The 27,329-nt window shown below is 42.7% G+C and overlaps 1 protein-coding gene across 1 annotated transcript in view; it reads left to right on the forward strand.

The window, feature by feature from the left end:
* Window positions 1-4,641: 4,641 nt before the first annotated feature.
* The window catches only part of Lrrc8c (leucine rich repeat containing 8 VRAC subunit C), a 94,396-nt gene continuing 71,708 nt past the window's right edge, over window positions 4,642-27,329 (forward strand). The window contains exon 1 of the mRNA XM_008826810.2: window positions 4,642-4,871. The gene's annotated coding sequence lies outside the window, so the exon portion shown is untranslated. The remainder of the gene's footprint in view (window positions 4,872-27,329) is intronic.

Consider the following 27,329-nt stretch of genomic DNA (forward strand, 5'->3'; position numbering starts at 1 on the left):
TGACCTCCAGGGCATTGCACGACACAGGTACACTCACATACATGCAGGTAACGCACTCATAAAAAAAAAAATAAAAAAAATAAAAAATTTTAAAAAATAGAGTATCTATTTCTTTCTCCTGGGGTTGAGTGATTGTTATGTGTAGCTTTTTTTTTCTTTCTCGTGGCCAGGTGACCTTTGGTTAGCTAGGAGAGTTTAATGGACCTTGGCTCCACCCCAGTTAATAGGAAGTGCTAATATTGTCTATTTGGTAGATAGCTATGGTGTTTCAAAATAAGTCCATGTATATGAAACTTGTATTTAGCCCATAGTATATGCCCATGAATGCTAGCTCAATATTATTATTTCCAAAGAAAATTTCACAACAGAGAATGACCAAACAATTCTGTCTTACACTTAGGAGGCTAAAATGTACCGAAATCCAATTCATAGGCTTGCCTGCACTTATACCCACTGACTTAGATCTCCCACCCTCCCCTTCACCCCCTACTTCCACAGATCTAAAGTTTTTAAAGTATTTTATTTTTAGGTCTTTAGGACCTCATCTCCTCTGGTACAACTGCCATTACCACATTAGCCCTTGGGGAACTTCCTGCCTAGAGGTCATTTTCTAGGGAAGGTTTTCTTCCCACTGTTTTAGCATTTTTAATAGTGTAAAGTCAAGGATTTCCAAACTGTTGCTAAAGGTGGAGTTTATCTTGCAGCTATGAGCTCAGAAAGTGCTAATGGTTGCAACAATGTTAACAGCTGAAACTTAAAACAGGGATGTTTTCATTAAACATCATTCTTTCCCACAGGAGGCCTGGGTGGCAGATGTACAGGGTGCAGAGAGCATTCAGGGTGAAACCCCTCTAGTTGTTTTGGCTGAGAATTTTAAATTTACTTTCATTATTACCTGGCAGGAGCAACTGATATCCAAAGCAAGACGAAACAACAGCAGGTTCTCCTTAAAGAGTAACCCCAGCTTTGAAAGAGTCGGGTGTTCCGAAGATACACATATATAATATGTAATTTAAGCATACATTATTTTTAAGCTGAGATTCAGATTTTAAATTTTTACTTATCAATTTAGCATACAAGTAATGGGTTTCATTATGGCACATTCATACATTAATATCATTAAGTATAACTTCATGTGCTAGAAGCTTGGATTTCAGAGGATACAGTAGGAGTGATCCGGAAATTCAGAATCAGTATAGACTGAAAATTTTAAAACTCATTCCTTCAGCATTTAACACCAAGTTCTGTGCTAGGTGTTGATGATAGGTGTAGAGATGAATAGAGAGATACAGGTCCTGCAGTGGGGTCACTCCCAGGCTTGGTAGGGAAGCAGACAGGTAAAGAGAGAACTGTTCAAACCAAATGCTGTGAGAGCACAGCGAAGGGAGAATTATACTTGCCTAGAAAGCACAGAGGCCTGACAGAAAGTGACTAGAATTATGCCTCCCAAGAATGATACGACCTAGGGAATTTTTTCTTTTTGTAGCTAACAACAAGGCACTGTAGCCTTGCTGTTATATCATATACAAAATAATTCCCAGTCTTACCACAGTCCTAAAGAGTAGCTATGTTCTAATAAACAAATGAAGAAGTTGAAGTTCAGACCTGGCTAGGTGGCGCATGCCTTTAATCCCAGCTTTTAGGAGACAGAGGCAGGCGGATCTCTGTGAGTTCAAGGCCAGCCTGGTCTACATAGTGAGTTCCAGGACAGCTGGGGCTACAGGGGCTACAGGAAGACCCTGTCACAAAAAGACCCCAAAAAACAAAAAAAGAAACAACAAAAAGAAGCTGAAGTTGAAAAGATAAGCTAAGAACCATGTAGCTAGTGACACAGGATTTGAACTCGAATCTGTGTTTAACCCTTACCCTAATCTTGCCCTGTCTAGGAATATCCACTACCCAGAAATCTCCACTTCAGCTTCCAATTCCAAGCAGTGCATAGTTAACTTGTGTCTGTGTAGAGTCTGACTACCAGAACCTTACTCTGGAAGCTCAAATAGAATGTCAAATAGCTCTGTGGTTGAGGGTCTACTTAACATGCTTGAGGCTAAGGGTTCTGTCCCCAGCTCAGAAAGGAGGGAGGAACTGGTGTGTTGCATATTAAGTGAAATACCAGGATGGAAATCCAGTTTACCTAGCCAACAGTGTGCCCTCTTCTTTCACTGAACTTGAACCACGTTTAGTTTGAAGATGCAGACCTCCAAGTTCATATGTATGCCAGATTCCCTCTTCCATGAACTGTGAACACCCTGAAGTCAGGAAATAAGCCTTTGTTCTCTGAGACTCCCAAGACCCAGCATTCACACGTTGACTGATTAACTGCTGACTCCCCAGTGCTTTACAGAGAACTTGATAGGGTTGTGATTCTAGTTAGGCTGACCAGAGAGAAATGACTAGACTTGAGGTTTGCTCTATCAAATAAGAAAAGGTGATCGTAGCAGTGTAGTGCAATGGCTTTTAATTTAGTAATTCTCAGTATTAAATGTGCATTATCAACCATCTTCCTACAGTTGCAGAACTATCTAGTTCCCCCTGTGAATCCTATTAGATCATCACAGAATCGATGGGTATAGACTCCAAGGAGCCTTGATGTGCAGGAGTTGCATATCCTATTTCCAAAACTCAACATCATGCCTGTTCTTCTGCTTTGAAAGCAATAAAGAATAATTACAATAACAGCTCTCGCTTATTAAGTACTTTCAAAGAGAAGTGCTTGGTACTGTTCTTGGTGCCTTGAGCATAGTACCTAATTCTTCCCACACCCTATAGGACTATACCTATATTACTGATGGTGGTGAGGGGTGGATAATAAGGAGCAGTATGTCCCTTAGCTTAAAGAGGAAGAGCAGAAACGTATACCTGTTACACCTAAGTCAAAGATCTAGGGTTTGATGGTTCCTTGGTACCAGGTGACAGGAATTCAGGGATGCATCCAGGGATGCCAAAGCTTGCACTTAGGATGCTGATGATACAAAGAGTACAGAAGTGCCCTGGGAGACCTTTGCAGAAAAGGCACCGCATGAGAGGTTTACACTCTTAGGAGTTGCTTCTCTGAGATTCATGTTTGTCTTTTGCTGTCCTAGGGATCCAATCTTGAGGCTTTGCACCAACACTTAGCACTGAACTATATCCTCCAACCCAGTCCCTGAGGGGTTTGATGCAGGTTTAATATTTTAGTTTGGAATGACTTCATGGAACATTTTTGCATCTTCCTAGTGACTTATAAGCTACTTTTTTTTTTTTTAAAGCAAATTGCCCAAATCAGCCTTTCCCCCCAGAGACACTGGAAAGGTTCCCATCTGTTGCCCAGGAGGAACACCCCACCCTACCTATTTTGGCTTGTTTTGGCTAATGATGCCAGCCTAAGAGTGATTTCCTAGGGCCTTGAAGGAGTTTAAGGTTGCCTTCCAGAGTCAACAACAGCACTGGAATTAGAAACAGTGTAGTATTTTATTCGCTGAGCAGAGAAGACTAAGCCTACAAGAAAAAAAAAATTGGACAACTGTTTTCTTTTCAACATGGCTTGGGATGAAATAGGTGCCTTTTCAAGACTTGCTGTACAAGAGCACATAATCTAGTGGACGACTGCTCTGTTCACATCTCTGCTCACATACCTCTGTCTCTCCCAGACTGTCAGGACAGAGCAATCGTTTACCCGCTAGTGATGAGATACTCCCGGAAGACTCTGCTATACAGTAATCTTGTCAGCACACACATCCCCGCCCCACCTGCTGGGTATATTGTCTATGCAGAGTCCTGCCAGCTTTCAAGACGTCAGTTTGCGTCTATATCCAATTACAATTGGGCAGGGGGATGGGGAAATAAATGCACAGGATGAATGGAAGAGAACACCTCCCCCACACTATCTAAACAACAGGTGGTTTAGTGTGCACTGTCAACTCCTTTAGGCCGGGCACAAAATCGTAGGCGGAGCTTTCAAACTGAGTCCCCCGTTGGCACCTGCTGCTCAGGCACACATCTGGCAGAGTCAGGGCAGATGGGGACTCGTGTTAGCCAGAGATGAGGCCCGGTTATCAAAGAGGCTCGAGGCTTCGTGATCCTGGGACTTCGTTTTCCTTTTCTTCATCTCTCTCTGCCCCTAGATGCATCCCACCGCTCTCTCCTCTCCCTCTGTCCCTCTGGGGCCTTCGGGTTCTCTGGGGAGGGGTTATCTCCACCTTGACCTCGGTCTTCTAGAAGGGTTATCTTTAGTAGAGGCTGCTCCCTCCAACTTAGGCCGCCGAGAAGCTGCGGTGGCGGAGCGGATGCCGCTCGCACTTAAGCCAGACTTTCATTGTTCCGGATGAGCAGGGGAGGCGGCGCGGACGCAGCGCTTTCCCCAGGCAGAGCCCGCCAGGTGGGCGTCTCCGCGGCAACCCGAGGGTCGGGATCGCGAAGCAGCGGGGAGATCCCTTTCCCCTACCGGTCCCCTACCGCCATCCGCAGCGCCCCGCGCCAGCCCGGGCGCCGGGTGGTCCCTGTCGGGGAGGAAGTTACCGGGCACCACTGCGTGCGTCACAGCGGGGCTGGCACCGCGGCGGCGACTCCGGGGCCGGGCGCTGGGCGGCGCTGGCTGCTGCTGGCCAGGCGTCGCGGGCGGGGCGGGGCGGCGCTGGAGGCGGCTCCGCTCGCGGCCGGGGAGGCACCGGGGAGGAGGAGGAGGAGGAGGGCTGCGCTGCTGGGGCGTTAGCTGCGTCCCGGCGCGGAGCCCGCGAAGAGGACCGAGACGCCGCCGTGGCCGCGGCCGCAGCGCTCCGAGCGCGACAAGCCATGAGCAGCGACCTTGCCGCCGGTGGCCGCCGCTGAGCCCAACCCGGATCCGGCTCGCCGCTCCCCGGCACCCTCTCCCGCCGACACCCTCGCTCCCGGAGGTAAGGACTGGGGGACCCGAGGAGGGATGGAGAGGGACGGCCCGCACTGGGCCACCGGGCTCTGTCCACTAGGCGCGCCCCAGTCCGGACATGCCCGCCCCGCCTCGCTCGGGTCCCGGCCTACCCCCGGCTCGCGGACAGGCACAATGTGGTCGCCTGCCCAGCGCGTGGTTCCCGGAGCCCGCCGGTCCTACCCCACCCATCCCACGCCCGCCCGGCGTCCGCGCCGGTGAGCCCCCCCCCCGCCCCCCAGCCTGCTGCCCAGCAGCGTGGCTGCCGCGGGTTTGGGGACTGGGGGAGGGGGCGCAGGAAGAGAAAACGCCGTCGCGGCCGGAGCGGTCCTGTTCTTCCTACCTCCGTGAAAACCCCTGAGATTCTGGGGCCTTGGCCTTCAGGTCTTCTCCCCCAACTCCTCCCCGCCCACCGCGCGCCATCCCGGAACCCCTGAAGTTACCACTTTGAGGAAGGAGGGGGAAACTGGAGGTTCGGGTAGAGAACGAGCTAGCGTCTGCTCACCTGCTGGACCGGAGGGGAGAGGTGGGGATCCTTGGCATCTGACCGCCCCGGAGGCCAGGTGTCTAGGCTAGCGATTGAGGCCAGGACTTAATCCCAACAGAGCCTCGCTGATCCTGCTTTTTCACTCTGATTCCCAGCATCAGCATCCAGGTGTTTGAGAGGCAATTAGGCACTCGGGGTGTGTTCTGTAGTCGCCAATGCCTTTCTTTTTTCGAGCAGCCAACCAACTCTCCACCCCCTACCCTGCTTGCCAGTGAACATCAGATTTCAGTTTCTTCAAACGCCTCCTCTGTACCTAGCTTTGCGGTAGCTCACCACACACCGAGTCCCCCGGCTTATGCGGAGGTTGCAGGCGTGAGGGCTAAACTTCACTTGGTTTCGGATACCTTAAGCATTTAAAACTCCCTGCAAACCAGTCAAGAAACATTTTTGGTTTCCTCCTTAAAGTGAAAAATAAGAACCAATCGATCTTTGTGGGAACGCCTGCGTTTGGCACAGAAAGATTTAAATTCTCTTGTTTTAATGCAGGCTTGATGGGGGCTGGGGGATTGGCGGAGGAAATCCCAGGACTGTTGTGCTCCTTTCTACGGACTACAATAGTTATAAGAAATGTGGCCTTAACTAACTGTCACACTCCCGCACAGGTACACCGTGTCTTACTACCTGGTGGATAGAAGTCTGAAACTACTGGCACCTTCAGCCTTATACATGTATACGTTGTTTTCTAGTGATTTGTAGAAAACTAGTAAACCTGATTGTAATCTGAGCTTCATAGAATCTGCTCAAATACATAATCGATGTTGGATGTGTGGACAAAGGTAACAGCTCTACTCTATAATGCTTGAGTTTCTTGTGTGTACTTAAGTAAGTAAGACCAGCTGGGAGGTGTGAAGCAGTTTTGCAGTGATGAATGTTTTCCACAGTCCTACAGTAGACCGTGTTGGCATAGTAGACTGACTGCAAATAGGGGCCACCAACCCAATGGCTGTCACAAGGCAGCAAACACAGCTAACAATTTTCTTAATAGTAAAATTGTCAAAGCCTTTGTTAATAGTGATCTGTTATTTCTCAGATTGCCCATTCACTTTACTTGATGAAGTGAGTTTTTTGTTTATTTATTTATGTTTTGTTTTATTGTTTCGAGGCAGGTTCTCAAACTCAGCCGAGGCTGGCTTCAAACTCTTTATGTCTATAGTACAATCTCAGTATGTTGTCCGGGAAGACCTTGAACTCCTGATCCTCCTGCCTACACCTTCCAAGTGTTGGAGTTAGCAGCTCGCTATCACACCCAGTACGTGCTACTAGGGCTTTGTGTATGTTAGACACATTACCAGCTGAACCACGTCTGCACGAAGTGTTTTTTAAGGGATGCTTTCAGCAGAAAAAAAAAAAAAAAATGTATCAAGAGTTCTGAGAGAAATGAACAATTTTCCACTTATATGAAGTTTTATCTTTTAAAAACAACCCAAAGTCAGAAGTATTTTTAATTTCTAATCCAAATTTTTACCAAATTATTATGATTTTAAAATATTATGCAGTGTCTTAGTTTATAGTCACTGGCACCTTTATAACGAAGCCCAAGTTTAAAAAGAAATGAGGCGACTATATACTTATTCTGGAAAGATTTGTTTTAATGATTTAATATGATACATTTATGTTATATAGACTAGTTGTTCTGGTACCTAACACACTATCTCACATTCTTACAGCAAAATCATAAGATAGATGGTACTATCTACATCTTACAGAAGAATGGAACTCAGAATTTATGACAGACCGCTTTAGTTTTTTGTTTGTTTTTGTTTTTTAAGGCAAGGTCTTATTCTGTAGTCCAATCTTGCCTCAAACTCATGGCAACCCTCCTGCCTCAGCTTCTGGAGTGTTTTTGTTTTACTTTGTTATTTATTTATTTTCTGAGACAGGATCTCCCTGTAACCCCAGCTAGCCTGGAACTTGTCATGTAGACTAGGCTCACAGAGATCCATCTGCCTCTGCCTCCTGAATGCTGCGATTAAAGGCTTTCAACACCATACCCGACCTGAGTTCTAATGATGTACTTTTTCTTCATTATCCAAAGGCCTCCCCCATATAAAACATACAAAACATATAAAAATATGTTTTTAAGTAACTAATGACTACACAAGGAAACAGAAATCCAGAAGGTAAAGTGACTGGTTCAGGCTTTGCCATTGTCACTAATGTGGGACAGAATTAGAATTTTGAATAAGGACAGTCAGTTTCCCAAACCACATTCTTGTGGCTGATCTCCACTAAATGAATGATTTGAAATAGTGCAATGGACCATTCTGTCTTGCCCATCCGCCGTTCTCATCCATACGGCAACAATGTCTCATGGGTTGCTGCACACTCCTGGGATTTTATACTACATCTCTGGATTATTGGCTGGATCATCTATGAAAGGATATTACAACCAATGAAGGTGATGTTACTGTGGTGGTGTCCTTGACTCCTCTCCTTTTAAAATATAAGTGGTACCCCAGCCTGGTACCACACACCTGTCAGTCCAGCACTCAGGAGGCAGAGGCAGGAAGATTGCTACAAGTTTGAGGCCAGCCTTCTCTTGGCATTGTGAGTTCCAGGCCAGCCTGGGCTATAGAGAGAAACCCTGTCTGAAACAGACAGACAAACATTGTTTTAGATTGGCATGGTATAGAAATTGACCTCCAGATAGGAATACTGCTGTTAGGTTAAAAATAAGGGTACAGAGGAGCTCACTTGTTTGAACTTCTCGGAACCCCAGTTTCCTCCTTTGTATAAAGCCTACCTCACTGAATCGTTAGGTGAATTAAATGATGCCATGTACCTAAAGATAGCTCCTCTCCTGTAGTAGCTGCTCAGGGAAATGACATCTTTGTAGCCTGTCTGGTCCTAAATGAAGTTTCTGCCTTCACCTTCTGTAAATCATTTGCTCGCTGTACGGTTTTAATCACATGGTGATTAGTAGGTGCTATCAGAGATCCAGTCTCCCTCCAGCTACACCGAGGTTTAAATCAGTTTTTGGCATGTCTAACTTTTGAATCACATCCTTTTTTTTTTTTTTTAAAGACGAGTTAGAAGCATGCACTTACCTTTTTTAGTTTTTCTTTTGTTCTACATTGTACATTTCAAAGAACTTTACTAGCACTGTTTCAATGGATTGGAATGTGTATGCTTTGGCAAACAGACTTTCCTGTTTTCTACCACCCCAGACAGACCTCTCAGTCTCGCTTATCTCTCGAGGCACCAAGACAATGTCAGTATCTCCCCACCACACACCTCACCCTTGACCACACCACTCCCCGCTGAAATGATGCATCTTTAAGACCCAGCTAAATGCTACCTCCTTCCTGAGTCTCTATACTTCCCTCAAAATCCTTATCAGTCTGTTTATAATTTAGACAACAAGGACTCTAATGCTTTGAAAAAAATTTTGGTTTTTTCCAAGGTAATATACTATGAAAGGCAAAGCATTCTTTGCGATTATAGACATTTTTCTCTTTATTTTCTTTGCTTAAGATGACACTTTGGTGGTTTTTATTTCCTAAATGAAAGACAAGTTGTGTGTTTGAGAAATACTTATACAGCAACTAGGAAAGACATCTAAATTATTTGCTTGCTCTGTGGTTTTACGTAGGTTAGGTATGCCTCTACTTTGAGACTTGTTCATCCCAACTTCCACTCATTTTTTAATGCATGTGTGGGGTATGTGCCTGTGTTACAGGTGGTCTCATATGTGAGCTCATGTGTGTGCACATTCATGTGTAGGCCCAAGGTTGACATCAGGAGTCTTCCTTGGTAACTCTTCACCTTACCTGTTGAGATCAGACCTCTCTATTGAACCTGGAGCTCACCAAGGCAGACAGTTTAGCCACCACTTTGCCCTGAGATCCCGTCTCAATTTCCAAGCACTGGAGTTACAGGCACGCTACCATATCCACCTGGTATTTGCACAGGATCTGGGAATCTGAACTCAGGTCCTGACATTTGCAGGGAAAGCCTACACAGGCATCTACCCAGCCCTGTTCTCTACTCATTTAATCTGTGAGAAGATCACAGTTCTTAAATAAAGCCTGGACCTTTAGATGCCATGTAAGATAGCAATGCTTCACTACTAAATTGTTCCCAGGGTGGTCATAGACAACCCATTAGATTACATAGCTATTGAGCATATCAACTGTAGATGGAGTGATAGTCCAGATGGGCTTCTTTAGTTAGGAAGTGCATTTGCCCAACAGCAAGGAGCACCTATCTCAGAAGACGTTTGAGGGTAGTGAGCAAGGAAGGTTTCAGACCACTGTTGTGGGAAATGGGGCTAGTAACGGCACACTGGAGGCTGCAATTAGAAGTGACCCTCGGCAGAGACTTGGCCCAGGCCAAAGACCTGGGTACTCTCACCACAAATATAAGGAATGGAAAAAAGGAAAAGTGGTAAAAGAAATGAAGTGTAGATGTAATGCTGTGGGATTAGGCCTGCTGCAGATTGGTTATTCCTGGACTATAAAAATAGCTGAGAGACTGTGGGGTCAAGTGGGGCCAGAGTGCAGAGAAACTAACGCAGCCTTCAACAACTAGTATAGAAGTGTAGGCCTCCCCCTTGAACTCCATGTCCCGGGGCTAGCACAGAAATGCAAGCGGATCCTCCCTGTACTTTATCTTTAGATAGTTTGATGGGAATGTATTGGAAATGTCCAAAGTACTGAAAGAATGACCAAGCATTTTTTAATATCAGGCATGAAAAAATGCTGGGCCATCTACTTAGAAGTGTAACATCCCATTACAAGCTTTTAGAATAAATCTGGGGACATTTTCTGGTACAGGACCAATGTCTTTTCATTGTTGTTTTATTTTGGGTGTTGTTGGTGCTAAGGGTTGAATCCAGGGCCTTTCACATGCTAAATGTATCACCTATTTCCAGTGAGCTACATCTCTTCCCCCCCCCCCCCCGTCCCCGTAACAGCTCCTGGATTTTTTTTAGAAGTGAGATTCCATAGCCTGTGAGAGTCAAACTGAAAAGCTGTTGATAGAAATGGAATGTGGATTCAGAAAAGAAAAGTTTAGCGAAATTCAAAAATCAGTTTTCAGAAAGATATTTTAAAAGCTTAAGACTGAAAATGTTTCATTCAGATGACAGAAGTATTTGAGTCAGAGCAGCCCAGGACTGCTATGTGTTCTATAAAGTATCTTTCCAAGGGCCCAGAAGACACAGAGCTATTCCCATATCAGAGAAGACAATAAGGGCAATTTATCAGTATATTTTTTGTTTGTTTGTTTGTTTTGTCTTTTGAGACAGGGTGTCCCTGTAGTCCTCTGCAATTATATTGTTATTTTGTCTTTATAAGAAGCATACTTTATTGGCTCTGTGTGTGTGTGTGTGTGTGTGTGTGTGTGTGTGTGTGCGTGTGCACATACACTCAGGTGTGCACGAATGCCAGCGATCCACCATGGGTGTCACTTATCAGAGCCGTCCACCCTGTTTTTTGAGACAGAGTGTTTCACTAAGACTTTGCACTCTCGGATTTGACTAGGGTGACTGGCCAGCCAGCAAACCCTAGGGATCTGCCTGTCTCTGCCTTCCCAGTGCCAACAGAACAAGCATATGCCACCATGACTGGCATTTTTATTTTGCTCAAGAGGTGGGGGTGCTAGGTATGGAATTCAGGTCCTAATGCTTATGAGGCAAGCAAACACTTTACTGACTGAACCACTTCCCCAGAGTCTATTGACTGAAACTGAAATGCATATGTAAAGACAGTAAGGCTCTTGTTTGTCTTAATTTTCAATGAGCCAAATTATTAAACCCCTGAAGTTATCTCTCAAAGCCTCCACGACTGGCATCCTTTTGGTCCTTACAGTCATCATCCTATGTCTATTCCCCCCAGTTGGAGGATGCTCTGGTGTTAGTTACTCATTCTTGTGACAGGGCAGTTGTTTATCAAGTATAGATTCATTTGTCTCCACCCAAGAATTTATACTTTAAGCCACTTATTCGTAATTATGACACACTGTTCTTTATTGAAAAGATTTTAGATCTGGGGTGCAGCTCAGTCATAGGGTGCCATGTATGAAGCCCCGGATTTTGATCCTCAGCACTGAAAAAAGATTTCCACTTTAGCATGTAGAAATTTGGGGAGAATGGGACTCCTGGGGTTTTTCTTGGGTTTCTGTTCCCTGGGGACAGAGCCTGGACTTCTGATGGCTTCTCTCTAGAGCTGCCAGAAGAGTTTCTCTTTTCCTGGCAGTTTTCCGTATCTGGAGGCTGTCACGCCCTGGCATGTTCCATATCCCCAAACAACACATCCCTCTTCTCCTCCAGCTTTTATTTTAACCATATTGTCCTTTTCAACTTTAACCTCAAGTCTCCAAAAATGTGTTTGGTTCTCAGCATCTTCTTTCTCCGGTATTTAGTGTGACAGTAAAATATCCACGAAGGCAAAAGCCTTATCTGCCTTTCAGCGTTTGCAAAGTGCCTGGGACATACTGCTGAAGAAACAGTCACGTTAAAAATATTAATGGTCTGTTTTGTAGTAACCTTCTTGTGTATTATTGTGGAGCAGATTCACTTTCTTATTTTAAATTCAAGTAACAAAATTTGGAAGTTTGATAGTATAATTAGAGGTCACACCTTTTTCTAAGACAGGCTCTCACAAAGTAGCCCTAGCTGGCCTGGAACTTACTCTGTAGACCAGGCTGGCCTTGAGCTCACAGAGATACACCTGTCTCTGCCTCCTTAGTGCTGAGATTAAAAGCATGCACCACCACATCTGGCAGAAACCATCCTTCTTACTAGACACAAATATATATGTGTAAATGATTTCTAAATGTAATTGAATGTTAGGCAGAAAACATTTAAATAATTATAAGCTAGGTGTAAGCATATGAAACATAAGGTCGAAGACATTGCAGCAAATCCTAGGTAAAAGTTGCCAAATAACATAAATAGATGAGCCTTGTGAGCACTGTGTGTCTTTTACTAGCATATATAACTAGTCACAAGAATGGGTTTCATTATGACATTTCATGTGTGTACATTGATCGCACTCACTCCCTCCTTCCCCCTCCCACTCCCACTGACCTCCTTCCTCTTCCCAACTAGCCCCATTCATCTTTCATGTCTTTTTCTTTCTGTGTATTTTAAGAACGTGCAAAAAAAAAAATCAGTGGAAATGACTTAATAGTTGCTTTCAGATTTCTTAGAGATTTATGAAAATTAGCACCTGTTAAATAGCCCCATACTTTTGGTTAGTAGGAAAGGTATAACCCTGTAAACCCAACTTCTGGAAAAATACTGCAGAACACTGTTTAGTCAATAATGGTTTTCAGGCCTTGAAGAATGACTTCATTGGTGAAACTCAAGATAAATTATATCACCTCCCTTGACATTAGCAAGGTCCCGTATAAGGTGTGTAACAGTAAAGTTAGAAAATAGTGCCCAGCACACCCTCATCTTTCTGGCTGGTGCTCAGCTGTGAAGATCATTATAAGTGAAAGTGGCTACGACTAGAAGCAGCAGTTATAGCAGTGTGTGGGGTTTGGATGTGAGTTAAGAGCTTCAGCACTTTAAGGTTCTGGATAGCATGATAGAAAACAGTGTTTTGTGCTAAAGCAAGAATTTGAGAAGAGCTCGGCAAAACAATATTAAATTGAAAGGAAATAGTCAAAAACAAGCAAATAAAGTAATTGGAGGAAAGTGCAGGGTCATGAAGAAATAAACTATATACACATACTTGGTACTTGTTCTGTGGTATTCATTGTTCATGCATAAGTATTAAAGGATCAAAAATATTTTCTGAATGAATACATGAATGAAATTAAAGATGGAGAAGGACAATGTGCCATTAGCATAAAATTAGACTATTCCTAAAGGAATGGTACTTGATGATTAGCAAATTGCTGGGGGGAAAACTTGCTTGACAAATAAATTATGAGAAAAGGTTTTGTTAGGCCCATCTAAAAATTCATTCTTAGGGACATTTGATAGGAGAAGTGGGACATCAGACTAGATTTTAAAATGTGGGTTCAAGGTTTTTACTAGACTCTTGACTGACAGCTGACAATTAATTGGATGTCTAGGAAAATGATTTAGAAAAGTCTTATCCCCATTATAAATCATTTTAAATTTTCTTAAGCATTTTATTAGGAATGTTGATTTCTTCACAGAAGGAAATTGTGACAATACCTTGCAAATAGATTCTATCCAGATCAAGTTTAAAACTTTGAAATATCATTTTTATTTTATTTTAAAATAATTTTAAGTTGACATACCAAGTAATGGATTTAAAATATTTTATTTATTATTTTTATTTTATGTGTATGCATGTATTGCCTGTATGTAGGTAAGTGCACCCATGTCATGCAATGCTGGGGAGGACAGTAGAGGCTGTCGGATCCCCTGGAACTGGAGGTACGGACAATTGTTAGCTGATATGTAGGTGCTGGGATTCGAACTGGGTCTTCTGCAAGAACAGTCAGTGTTCTTACCTGCTGAGCCATCTCTCTAGCCCCCCAAGTAATGAATTTAAATGTAGCATTTTCACACATATATGTGTGCATGTGTATCTGTGTATGTGTGCCATTATTCAAGAACAAACTATAACTACACTTGTTTTAAGTCTTTCAATGTACACAGTCTTTTTCAAGAACTTCAAGGAAAGTCCATCCATCACATTCCATTTTTGCATTAAGATCATTAAATTTGTTACCGACTCATTCATTTTTTAGATTTCTTCTTTTTAAGATTTATTTTTAATTATATATGGGGAGGAGTGTTCACATGTGTGCAGGTGCCAGCAGAGACCAGATGTGTTGGATTCCCTTGGAGCTAGAGCTGCTTACAGCCGCCTGACCTAGGTGCTGGGAACCAGACTCGGGTCCTCTGGAAGAGCAGTTCATGATCTTAACCACCGAGCTACCTCCTCAGCTCTCAGATTTCTTCATTTATGTCATTCCTTTACATTGATGGTAACCAGGGCTGATAATACATTGGTTTTCTATATCAGGAAATATTTTCAAAGCAGAATCTAAACTAAACTGTTTATTACCAATTTCAATTTTATATGACCTGGGCTTCTATGTTTTGTGTGTCCTATCCCATTTAGCACATTTTATTTTCAAATGTACAGCAAGAGGCACTCATTGACCCAATTAACTGCCTGCATTTTCAAATTCACTGCCACATAATACTCAACAATCACTAAGGTAGAGGAGTTGAGTTCTTTGTGGGGGTTCTAGTTTATTTTTTATTGCTTCTTTCAATCTACAAATGTCTTTGTGTACAATATTTATCTCTGTGGTAGCCCTATTTTCTTAAAACCCCTAAGATTTTTATCCTGCTAAAAAGTTAAATTATTTCCTAAAATGTTGACATTCTGGAACTGGAGAGATGGAGCAGTCAGTAATATTCCACGCAAGCACTAGGGCCTGAGCTCAGATCCCCAGTACCCATGTAAAAGCTAGGCCCAGCAGTGCATTTCTGTAACCCAGCGCTGGGAGGGGGAGAGACAAGCAGATCCCTGGAGTTCATTGGCCACACAGCCTAGACAAATGATGAACTCTGGATTCAGTGAGAGACCCTGTGTCAAACAATGAGGTGGAGAGAGCACAAGGAAGACACCCAACGTCAGCTTTTGGCCTCCAAACACGTGTGCATCCATACAGATGTGCACACACCCACTGAACACACACACACACACACAGAGAATGAGATTCTGAAGATCATACAGTAGTATCCAGGAAGGTTATTATAGGCCTTGTGTTGTTTATAAAAGTGCAGTACTGGAGTCTTAATAGTGAGATTGTCATGCCAAAGGAAATTCATCTCTAAATGTGACACTTTCAGCATAGCATGTTACAAAGCAGTCTTACTCAGTTATATACTATGAGGAGGGACAGATTTGTAATACACATTTACATATGTAAATTTACATTACTTGGGACAGGACAGGGTCTCTATGTACAGCAATGAGTACATGGCTTTATGAATGGCATAAACTCATACATCACATTTTCTAGGGGAACTTAGCTTCCATATTAATGGAGTTATCTACGGGTAAGCTTTTATAGCTTTTAGGTAGAGTAAAAATTGTGTACATCATCTTTAGCAGAAACTAGTTGTATTTGTCTAGTTCACTTTTAAAAGTTCTAGTTACTCGAAGGCTTTTATGTTCTATTCAGTTGATGGTCACAGCTTTTCCTGTTACCATGTCATACAGGATGTTTTCTTTCATGGTGTTAGAATACTAGAAATGGTGTGTGCTGCAAAAGTCTAGAGTGTGCGTATTCTGGGCAGTATTCTGAGGAATGCAGCCTTTCAACCCCTAAAACCTGGTTTCTGACTGACCTGGTGTTCTTTGGTAATGTACCAGTGAAACAGATTTGGATTTTGATGTAAGCATCGGACATAACTCGTCATCACAGATGCTTATGTCTTTTAGTTTTAGGATTTTTTAAAAAGAGGCACTACCTTGAAATAACTTGCTGAATTAAAGGTTAGAAATGATCTAAGGAAAAACTTAAGAAAATACCTTTCAGGAAATAAGTTAGACAAGGAAGGCATGGGACAGCAACCAAGAGCCAATAGGAGTAGGGGCACTGATCCTTAGGAGAGGGAGCTGCACTGGGGGAGATTTGAACTGTAGGTCTTCAGCAGCCTCTGCCCAGTTTCTTCAACTAGGACTGTTCAGTCTCAAGCCAAACACCCCAATCCTGCTGATTTGGAAGAGCAGATGGTCAAGTTGGAAACTTCTAGTGGCTGGAAATTAAAGAGGAGATTTTAGAAACAACATCCTATAAAACCAAAAGTCCCCAAATCTGCATATAAACTCCTTCCAAGCCTTTCTCTGATCCCACAAGTATGAACGAGTGACATAGATGGACGCAGAGCTGACCTGATAACATAACCAGACTCATAGCTGACCTGATGACATAGCCGGGCACAGAGCTGGCCTGATGACATAGCCGGGCACAGAGCTGGCCTGATGACATAGCGGGACACATAGCTGACCTGATGACATAACTGGGTGCATAGCTGACCACACTTGAGTCCACACGAGCCACTGCCTTTGTACGACAGGCAGAGTTCAAAGTCTGAGCATAACCACACCCCTGGTCTACTACAACTAAAATTAGTACATTTTAGAGGCAGAAAACAGCCATAACTATCATCAAGATATCCAGAGTAAAAATCAATTAGTAGACATGAAAGTACACAGAAAAGTGTAACCTATAAATAAGACAAAGAATAATCAGTAGAAATTAACTTCGAGATGAGCCAAATGTTGGAATTAGGCAATAACGGTTTATTACTGTTGTTATAGCAGTGTGGTTAGGACTAATGTCTCAGCAGATGACTGCTCATGCAAAGAAATGGGAATTGTAAATGAACAACAGACTAGAAAGCTTAGAATGAAAACTCCACTGGGTGAGCTTAAGAATACGTTGGCGACAGCAGAGAACATGTATGTGAATAGGTGTTCTTTAATCTCAACAATAGAGAGAAAGAAGACTGAAGAGATTGAACAGAGCCACAGTGACACAGTGACACAAGGGTCAGTATCAAGAGGTCCAAATCTTGACGTTCACTTCAATAGCATTCATGAAGCTTCCAGGCCATCAAGGATGAGCCTCCATCTGAAACATGTCGGTTTAAAGAAGCAACAGCGCCGTCCTAGCACTGGGGTTGGTAGGGGTGACAAGCCAAACAGTGGGACTGAGCACAGGGTCAGCAGCACCAAAAGGGTGCTGAGTTTTTGCTGCACGTGCATGCCTAAGGGTTTAGATGTAGCTTCTCTGGTCACTGAACACATCCAGGTAAGCATGTGTGGTGTGGCACATGCCTTTAATCCCAGCACTCAGGAACAGGCAGAGGCAGGTGGATCTCTGTGAGCTCAAGGCCAATCTGGTCTACATAGTGTGTTCTAGGCCAGCTGGGGCTACCAGGAGACCTTGCCCCGCCCCTCACAAAAAATAAAAAGTAAATAAAAAATAAACTTACTGATTCAAAGCCCGTACCATAATACAAGTAGGTTAAGTACAGTGAAACCTTTCGTAAATTGTCACCATAGTCTAACAACTACAAAGAAAAACAGAGAGAAAAACTATAAAAGTAGTTAGAGAAAATTTAAAAAACCATTCCCTGTAAGATAACAACAGTGTGAAGACTAGATTTTCCTCAAGAAAAGAAGAAAAGGGGCCAGTGAGATGGTTCAGCTGGTAAAGTCATTTGCTGTGCAAGCCTAACAACCTGAATTTGATTCCCAGAACCCACAGTGGAAAGAGAGAATCAATACCCACAAGTTGTGACCTCCACACTCTCACACACAAAATATAAACATACAATAATGATAAGGGGCTGGAGAGATGGCTCAGCAGTTAAGAGCACTGGCTGTTCTTACAGAGGACCCAGGTTTCGTTCTAAGCACCCACATGGTGGCTAACAATAGTAACTCCAGGTTCAGGGGATCTCACACCTTCTTCTGACCTCTGCAGGTATACTGCAACACGGGTGCACTTACATACATGCAAGCAAAACACTCAAACACATAAAATGAAAACAATAAATATTTTTGAAAAATATTAAATAAATTAAAAGTAAACAATGAAGACGGAGCAACATTATTTGTATTTTTTGGGCCACAAGAGAATTTAACTAGAAATCTGTAAGAAAAGGATATTTAGAAGAGGGGGCTGGAGAAATATCAGAATGGTTAAGTGTGCTTTCTGGTCTGCAGATGATCCAAATTTGGTTCCCAGCATCCACAGCTGCCCATAACTCCAGCTGCAGGGGATCTGACACCTTCTTCTGACCTCTGCAGGCACCCGGAAACACACACATACACATAAATAAATTTTTAAACAGGATAAGAGGAGCAAATATTTGTAAATAAAATGAATAACTTCTATATATCTTTTGGGTGGAAAACAAATTCAAGAAAATTTAAAAACATTTTCAACTGAATGATAAATATGTAACATCAAAATTACTAGGAAAAAAGTGATGAAACCTAGCTAAGGCGGGCAAAGGGAGGTTGGTAAACAGATGACAGATAATGGATAGATGGGTAGAGTAGTTTTTGTAGCACTTGGTATGTTTATACAAGAAAAGAAACATTTAGTAGCTCAGTGGTTGAGTGCTTGCATGAGGCCCTAGCGTTATTTCCCGTTGCCACCAATAACCACCACCACCAAAACCCACAAAACATCTAGTATCAATGATCCATTTTCTACCATGTGAAGCTGGATTAAACTCCAAAACACAGACGAAAATAATAGAATTAATAGAATCAATGAACTGAAGAACAGATGAATGATTTTTAAAATTAATCCAAATATCAGTTCTTCGAAGCAATGCTAAGGTATTAGCTCTCATTTTGATGGAATTTAACAAAAATAGTTCCTTTTGATTAGTCATTCACCATTATCAGGAATATTAACTGAATTTAATTTTTTATTAGGTAATTTTGTTCTTTGGCAATTTCATCCATGTGTGCAGTGTATTCCTATCACTCCCTCCTCACACCCTCTCTTATCTCCCACCCATCCCTGTCAATCCCCCTCCCCAGTCCCTTTTCCAGATCATAACTTTGGGTTTGGTTTTGTGACCCATTTAATTTAACCAGGGCCATCTCTGTGACTGTTGTCTTGGAACTATCCATTGAAGTCTGGAGGGGTCACCAGTGGGTACACAAGGCACTGACTTCCTCTCTGTCCCTGAATGTATCGGTAGCAGATAGTTCAGCAGTGTGGGGTACAGCCCCCTAGTCCCTCCTCATCCATACCTGACTGTTGACTGGCTCTTTCTTGTACAGACCCAGTGCAGTCATCTGCGGCCACTGTGGATTTGTGATTGCAATGGCTGTGTCATGCCCAGAAAATTCATTTTGCAGCCTTTCTTCCTCTCTTCCAAAGGCTCTTAGGTCCTTTCTGCACCTTCTTCTGCAGTATTCCCTGAGCCTCAGAGGGGGTGGTATAAGCCTGCCGTTCATCCACCACCTACTCTCAGCACATTGTGAAGCCCTAAGTCTCTGCATCCACCATTGTTCACTGGAAAATGAGGCTCTCTGTTAGGGATGAGAGTAAACTTGTCTATAGGTGTAAATACTTAGGAAGTCCTGTAACGCTGTGCCAATTTAGTGAAACAGTAGTATTCAGTTCTCCTCCCCAGGGCCTATGATCATCCCCGTCATGGGGTTCTGACCAGGTTTATAGTACCAGGCATGGATTCCCTCTTGTGGAGCAGCTTTCAAATCCAGTCAGAGAGCAGTTGGGGATCCCTATAACAGTAGTGCACAAATGAGCACATCTTTCCCGGTCAGTCTTGTAATTCATAGGGTTCACAACTGGGTAAAACCACTAATAGCTTTTCTCCCCTGCAGCCTGCAGATCACCTTCTGGGACTATAAAAGCCTGCCAGCAGGGAGGAAGCTTCCAGCTCAAGAATTCAAAATGTTTTCTATTTCATTCACTGTTGTTTGAAAAGTATACTAAAGCCCTACGAAATCTCTGTGTTTGGGGTAAAGTTCTAGTTAAGAAGTAGAAGAAACCAGGCATGGGGTGCATGCCTTTAATCCCAGCAGAGGCAGAGGCAGAGGTAGAGGCAGGTGGATCTCTGTGAGATCCAGGCCAGCCTGGTCTACATAATGAGTTTCAGACAGCTGAGGTTACCCTGAGACCCTGCCTCAAAAAGACCAACCAACCAACCAACCAAAACAAAACAACAAAAAAGAAATAGAGAAGACAGGCAGACGGCAGAATGATTTCAAGGCCGACTTCAGCTGTCTGGTGAAACTTAGTTTCACAAAGCCAGATCTGAGGCTAACTCAGTGGTAGAGAGCTTGCTGTGCATGTACAAAGGCCCAGGTTTGATTCCCAACACCACAGAAGGAGAGCTCAGGCTGCTGAAAGTTATGACTATTTGCATATTTCTTGTTTCTTAGCCTTAGCAACCTGTACCCTATCCACTAATTCGAGACTTTACTTTTGTAAATGTACATTTTCTCCTTTATGTTGCCTGTTGAGAAAAAAAAAGGGTTTTCTAGTCCCATATTCCAGATGATAAGTGCTTATCAGCATCTGTCTAGAAAAGAGGTCCATTTGTTCAGAAACCTCTAGTTTTCGATTCTCTCTGGAAGGAGGAAAAGGAACTTTTGAGTTGTAAAGCATCTTTGAGTTCAACATACATTTGGATCCCTATGCTTTTTGCATAGGCTGCTGATGGAGGAACTCACTTTATGGATCACAGATTCAGTTTAGGGTTGTTGAGAGCTAGTCTTTCAACTCACTGTCAGCTGCAGATCTGGCAAAAATTTCCTTTAACTCTTTTTATCTTCTCACCTGGTGAAGTCACCCATTCCCATCTCCTCTCTTTTCAAAGTGAGCTGGTGTTCTCCTCAAACACAGGATGAAACACAGGAGCCTTCCCTCTTTAAGCAAGTGGGAGGCTATAGATCTGTGAGGTACTCCAGGATCTCACTGGTCAAAAGGATGGGACACTGCAAATAACCTCCGACAGACCCATGTGCAGGCAACGTCTGAGCTGGTTTCTGGCTCCAGCTTTAACTGTTGGATAAATGCAAATACTGATGCAAACATATATGTGAGCAAAGCACAGCAGGCGAAACACAAAACAAGGCTTATTAGAACACCGCTGATAATTCTTCAGAAAGTGAAAGGTGACTTAAACATAGATGAGCATGTCAAAAATGTACTAAGCTCATGAGCATGGGAGCCGGCTGAATGGCAGACCTGGTGCAGAGTTCTCAAGGCATCGGTTTGGAAAAGGATAACTTTGGAATAACATCGATAGGTTAACAATATAAGACCAGGAAATGTGCTTCAGGGAAATCAAGGTCATAATATGTTGTTTTCAGAACTGGAGAGATGGCTCAGCAGTCAAGAGCACTGGCTAGTCTTGCAGAAGACCCGGGTTCAAATCCCAGCAACCACATGGCGACTAACAAGTGTCTCTAACTCCAGTTCCAGGGATCTAACACCCTCTTCTGTCCTCCATGGGCATTGTATGACATGGGTGCACTTGCTTATATGCAGGCAATACACTCATACACATACAATAACAATAAAGCCAAAATTTTTTTTTTAAATAATGTGTTGAGTTTTCTTTTCTACTTGGCAGCAATACAAGTCTGGAGTTGAACCAGAACTAATTAGAAAGTCAAAACTAGACCTATTTCCTTAAATTATCCTTTAGCGGGCCTGTTAATCCTTCAGGATGTGCTTCTCAGGGCTGGAGAGGTGGCTCACCTGTTAAGAGTACTAACTGCTCTTTCAGAGGATCCAGGTTCAATTCCCAGTACCCACATGGCAGTTAACAGTCATCCATAACTCTAGCTCCAGAAGAATCCAACGCCCTCTTCTGACTTTAGTAGGTATTGCACAACACAGGTGCACTTACATACATGCAGGCAATACACTCATACACATAAAATAAAAATAATAAAATAAAAATTATAAAAAGATGTGCTTCTTGCCCATTGCTTCATTCCATTTTTTGACATTTTAAACAGCATATCCTTGCTCACCCTAAACTCTACTTTAAATAGCTTCAGTTGTCTCTCAGTAATATAATAGATGTTTGGTTTTGGTCAGAATAAAACCTGACCATTGAAATTCTCAAACTTAAAACATAGGAGGGAAGTTTAGGGTTCAACACTTTTTCTACGCTTATTTTGCTCTTCTATCAAAATACTGTAGTAATTTTACCCTGGGAAAGAGCTGTAACTCCATCCTCAAGTTCAACCAATTCTCATAGCCAAACAGCTCCCAATTTAGATGACAAGCCATCTTAAGTCCCATAGACGGAAGTCTTTTCAAATGGCCTTTAGACCTTGACAGTGCAGTGTTCAATTTGTGCTATCTCAGCTGCAAAGCCAGTGATCCCAGGAGGAAGCATGCTGGGAAGTCTCTGGATGCAGAGGCTAGCAACAGCTCTACTTGTCTTGAGGTGAACACATCTGCCTGGACCTTCTGAGGGCCCTCGGAACAGGTATTGACAAAGTAGCTCCTGAAGTCTAGGTCTGCATTCTGTTTTTGTGCAATCCATTTGCTGACATTGATTTTATATTGTTTAAAGATACTCTTTCTCTTTAACAGCATATACAATATGTAGGACACATGTGAATGCCAAACAGAGCTGGAATATTTACTATCTTCCCTTTGTAGGGAAGAGCTACTAATCCCTGAATTAAAAAAAAATAAAGGCATGACTTATTTGTTCATATGTAGCAAAGCTTTATAACTAACTTGCTGTAAAGAGAAAGCTCTCTCATAATTCAAAGGTTTGCTTGTTTATTTCTTTATTGGAGGAGTGAACCACTGAGCTACATAGTAGCCCTAAAGATTTGCTTTGGGTAAGAATATTTTATAGCAAGAAACAGTTGTGAAAATCATTAGATTTAACACTGAAAAATAATAGTGTTTGGTTAAACATCTCTAAATTCTTAGTTGTCAGCTGGTCAGCTCTATGGATGGTAATTACTTACCCAGAATAAGTCTTTGTATTATTAAAGCTCATAAACGTCAAGCATTTAAGCATTTTTTAAATTTATTATCTTTATTTTATGTGTATATCGCCTGCATGTATGTAAGTGCACTGCATATGTACAGTGTCCACAGAGACCAGAAGAGGGCGTCATATCCTCTTGAACTTGAGTTACAGATGGTTGTTAGCTGCCATGTGGGTGCTAGGAATTGAACCTGGGTCTTCCGTAAGAGCAGTTGGTGCTCTTAACCACTGAGCCATCTCTCCAGCCTGTATTTAAGCATTTTATTATGCATCCTAATTTCTTTCTGGGGAAGAAGTTGTAGAAAGACATCACAAACATAGATTTGGGCAATTTTTTTCTTTTATGAAACAGTATGCTTAATGGTGTATTTAATTTATTTATTATCTTTTTGGGTTTTGAGACAGGGTCTCACTCTTTAGCCCTGGCTGGCCTGGAACTCACTGTCTTGACCACACTGGCCTTGAACTTGTATTTATTCTCCTATGCAGCCTCCCAACTGTTGGGATTATGGACATGCACGACCATGCCTGGTAATGTATTTTAAAGGCAAATAGTGGGTATAGTAAAAAGGAAAGTAGACTGTAGTGATCTTCTGATGCACCACTAACTCTTATAGTTTGTTTAATTTAGGGCTGTACAAACAGGAAGACGAAAGGCTTGGAAAAGACTCAGAAGAGCACCACAGAAAGAATTAGGCCATTGAAAACAGATTCTGTGTGGAGAAAATGAAAGGCATTCAGATTCAGCTAAGATGAGGTCAAAAAACACCCAATGAGTACTTAACGCAGACGTAAGGGCATCTCCAGCTGAATAAAGGCAGCTGCCCATCACTTCTGAAGAGAAGTGTCACCTGTGCATAAGGATTTCATGAAAAAGACCTTCCAGACATCCAGTAATCAGCCTTTTCACAGGCTTTCATAAAGGCTGAGTCTTTGGGAGGACTTAAAACAGAGCAGAGTCAGAGCTCACGGCCGTGGGTTTAGTGTGATCTTACCTGAAGGGCAGGCTGGGTAACCCCTGAGATTGAAAAGCACACTGGGCGCAAGCTAGCAGGTCTGCTAGGCTTTAAGGGGATTAGAAAGAAGCACAGTCACTGTTCCTGAGGGCTCCCTCCCTCCTCCCGTGTTACTTCACTTTTGTAAATTGCACATTTTTCCTTTATGCTCCCTGTTGAGGAAAGGGAATTTTTCTAATTCCCATATCCCGGAGCATAAGTACAAGTATTTAAATGAATTGAAAGGGATACAGTTGGAAATCCGGCTCCCAAAGCAAACCTGGAGGAGAGGAGGAAGCCACCTATCTAAGGGAGGAGGGACCAAGCAAGGAACAGTTATTATGATGGAAGAACAGCAAGAACAGCAGTGCGTGGGGAGCACTGAGCAGTGAGGAGAATCGTAATTATTCAAAGACGGTGTGTTCTGAATAAAGGGAGGAGCCAGGAGAGGGTTCCGAGAAAGCTTTCAAATATTAGCTCTAGAACTTGTATTTCCATGTTTTTCATCCCTTTCCTTTTTATTTTACATGCAGGTTAATTTCAACAGCATTATAATCCACCAGTTACATTGTTTCTTTTTTAATTTATCTTTAATCTCTGAGCTTTTTCTGACTTTTAAAAAATGAATACAGTATCTGCTACTACCCCCAGAGAACATTAAAAGTTTGAACATTTTATACCATGATTTTCTGTTATCTCTCTCTCTCTCTTTCTCTCTCTCTCTCTCTCTCTCTCTCTCTCTCACACACACACACACACACACACACACACACACACGCAAAGTTCTCATGTAGCCCAGGATGTCCTTTAACTCAGGAAGTGTATAGCTCAGGATGACTTTAAACTTCCTATCTTCCTGCCTCTACCTCTTTAGGGTGTTAGATTACAGGCATGCACCACCACCTGGTTTATACAGTGTTGGGGATTGAACCCAAGGCCTTCTGTGTGCTAGGCAAGCGCTCTGCTAAGAGAGCTACACCCCCAGCTGTTCTCTGTTTTTGTATGTTTCTCCTGCTATTGTTTTTTTCCAAGTACACCTTTCTGTGATTGTTGAGGTTTTCCTGTTCTTAGCTCACTGCCTGGCTGGAGGCAGTCCTCAAACGGCGAACAGTCTAAAACCGTGTTTTCATAGGTCTTAGTTCATTTTGTGCAATTGTAACAGAATACCAGAGTCTGAGAAATTGATAATGAACAGAAACTTCTTGGAGCATAAGTCTGGTCTAGAGATGCTGTGTCTGGCAAGGACCTTCCATGGAGGAAGAAACCACAGCAGGAGAACAAAGGACCAGAAGGAGGAAGAGGGAGAACGCCCACATGAGATGATAGACTCGCTCCAGATATAATGGCATTAACTCATTCATGAAAGGGAAGCCCTCATGCCACAAATACCTCTTAAAGTGTGACATCTTAGTCTTATTTTGAGACGGCTCAGTAGTTAAGAGCACTGGCTGCTCTTGCAAAGGGCCTAGGTTCTATTCCCAGCACCCACATGGTGGCTAACAGCAATACACAACTCCAGTTCCAGAGGATAAGACCCCCTCTTTTGGCCTCTGCAGGCATTGCAGAACACAAATGCACTTCCATACATGCAGGCAAAACACTCATACACATAAACTTAAAATAAATTTAAAAATTAAAAAAAAACATAAACTTCAATACAAGTTCTAGGGACACAAACATTCAAGCCATGGTGACGCATGAGAAAGCTGTTTAGAAGGTCTGAATTGTGGGACCCACAGGACATGATCCCACAAGCAACCTTTATGCTTATGACCTCCAATTTGATATCATTGCTACAGGAATACCACTCCCAGCACCTCCGTTACCTTCTAAAATCACACCTAAGTCATCTTTATCCCTATGCAACCCAAAAGTATGCGTGTGTGCATGCAATATATCGATCAGACATTTTCAAATATGACTGTATAGTAAAGCCCAAGGAAGTCTTATCTAATCTTCTAATCAGAACTGGGATTGTGTTCGGACCTTGGGCAGTCTGTCAAATGTTCTTCATCTACTTCTCTTCCATCCATGAGCACCTTCCTCATGATAGAAAAGATGCTCTGTATATTTCAGAAATCTGACTGCAAAGCTGAAAACATTCTGCCTGAAGGACCGCATTGCATACACTGTGTTATATTTTCATTTTTGAAACATGTAGGGAGGGCAAGATAGCTCAGCAGGTAAACGCCCTTGCTCCCAAGCCTGATGACCTGAGATGAATCCCTGAAACTCACATGGTAGAAAGAGAAAATCAACTCTTGCCAAGTTGTCTTCTGACCTTCACGTGTGCCACGTCATGTGTACACCCATACCACCCGACACACAAATAAATAAATATAATAGAAGCATGTAAAGTTTATAATTGATTCTATATCCTTATTGGTTCCCATAGATTATTTCTTTTTATGATTTATTTAATAGTTTTCTTATTTTATGTGTATGAGTGTATAGTCTGCATGTATGTAAGTACACCTGTGTTGTACAGCATACAAAAAGATCAGAAGAGAGCATTGGATCCCCTGGGACTGGAGTTCCAGACAGTTGTTAGCTACCATGTGGGTGCTGGGATTCAAACCCAGGTCCTCTGCAATAGCAGTCAGTGCTTTTAACTGCTGAGCCATCTTCCCAGCCCCAGATTTGAAAAAAGTCAATGTGCTAGGAATAGCTTCCCTGGGGATCCTCTTGCTCCTCATTGTTCCCTCTCCCACTGGTGTAGAATGCTTCTCATACTTTTGAGTTAGAAGCACTGTCCACATCACTCCCCAGTTAGAGGTAAGTACAAATGACCTCAAAGTGACTCCTACACACACACACCCATACACAATGGTGACATAAACAAATGACATTACTTTTCTCTTTTAAAATAGTCGGGACATGATCATAGGACATCTAGGGCTTGGCTTGCTTATACCTTGATGTTCCACCATTACTAACACATATGCTTTGCTAGTATGATTGAAAATAGTTACTACTAAGGCTACATCCCATGTAAGGAGGAGGATGGTATGTGGAAGGCAGTGCCTTTGCATCAACCAGTTGAACCCATCATTTCCATTTATACTGTCTTAGCTAATACCAAGTCACATGCTGTACCCACCCACAAGGGGACTGGAACATTGCCTGCCCTATGGTAGAGAATGGAAAAGCTGGATATTGGGAGCTGACAAGTTGCCTGTCCTCCCCACTGCCCCGTGGCATCTCCCTTCATTTCCCTATGGCTATACCATTACAGAACATAATATTCTGTCCCCTAGCAACCATTAACAACCATTAGCTCCTCAAGAAGGAATGGGTCTTCATGTGTACCTCCTCAACCCATGTTGGAAGACAGAAGGGTATCCCATGTGGGTATCCACAGTTGCTAAGTGATCATGGTTTCAATGGCAAGGTCATAACTGTAGTGTTTCATGATACTCTGCTCCATCCTCT

This window comes from Nannospalax galili, unplaced genomic scaffold, assembly GCF_000622305.1.
Source record: "Nannospalax galili isolate Female #2095 unplaced genomic scaffold, S.galili_v1.0 scaffold451, whole genome shotgun sequence".
NCBI lineage: Eukaryota > Metazoa > Chordata > Mammalia > Rodentia > Spalacidae > Nannospalax > Nannospalax galili.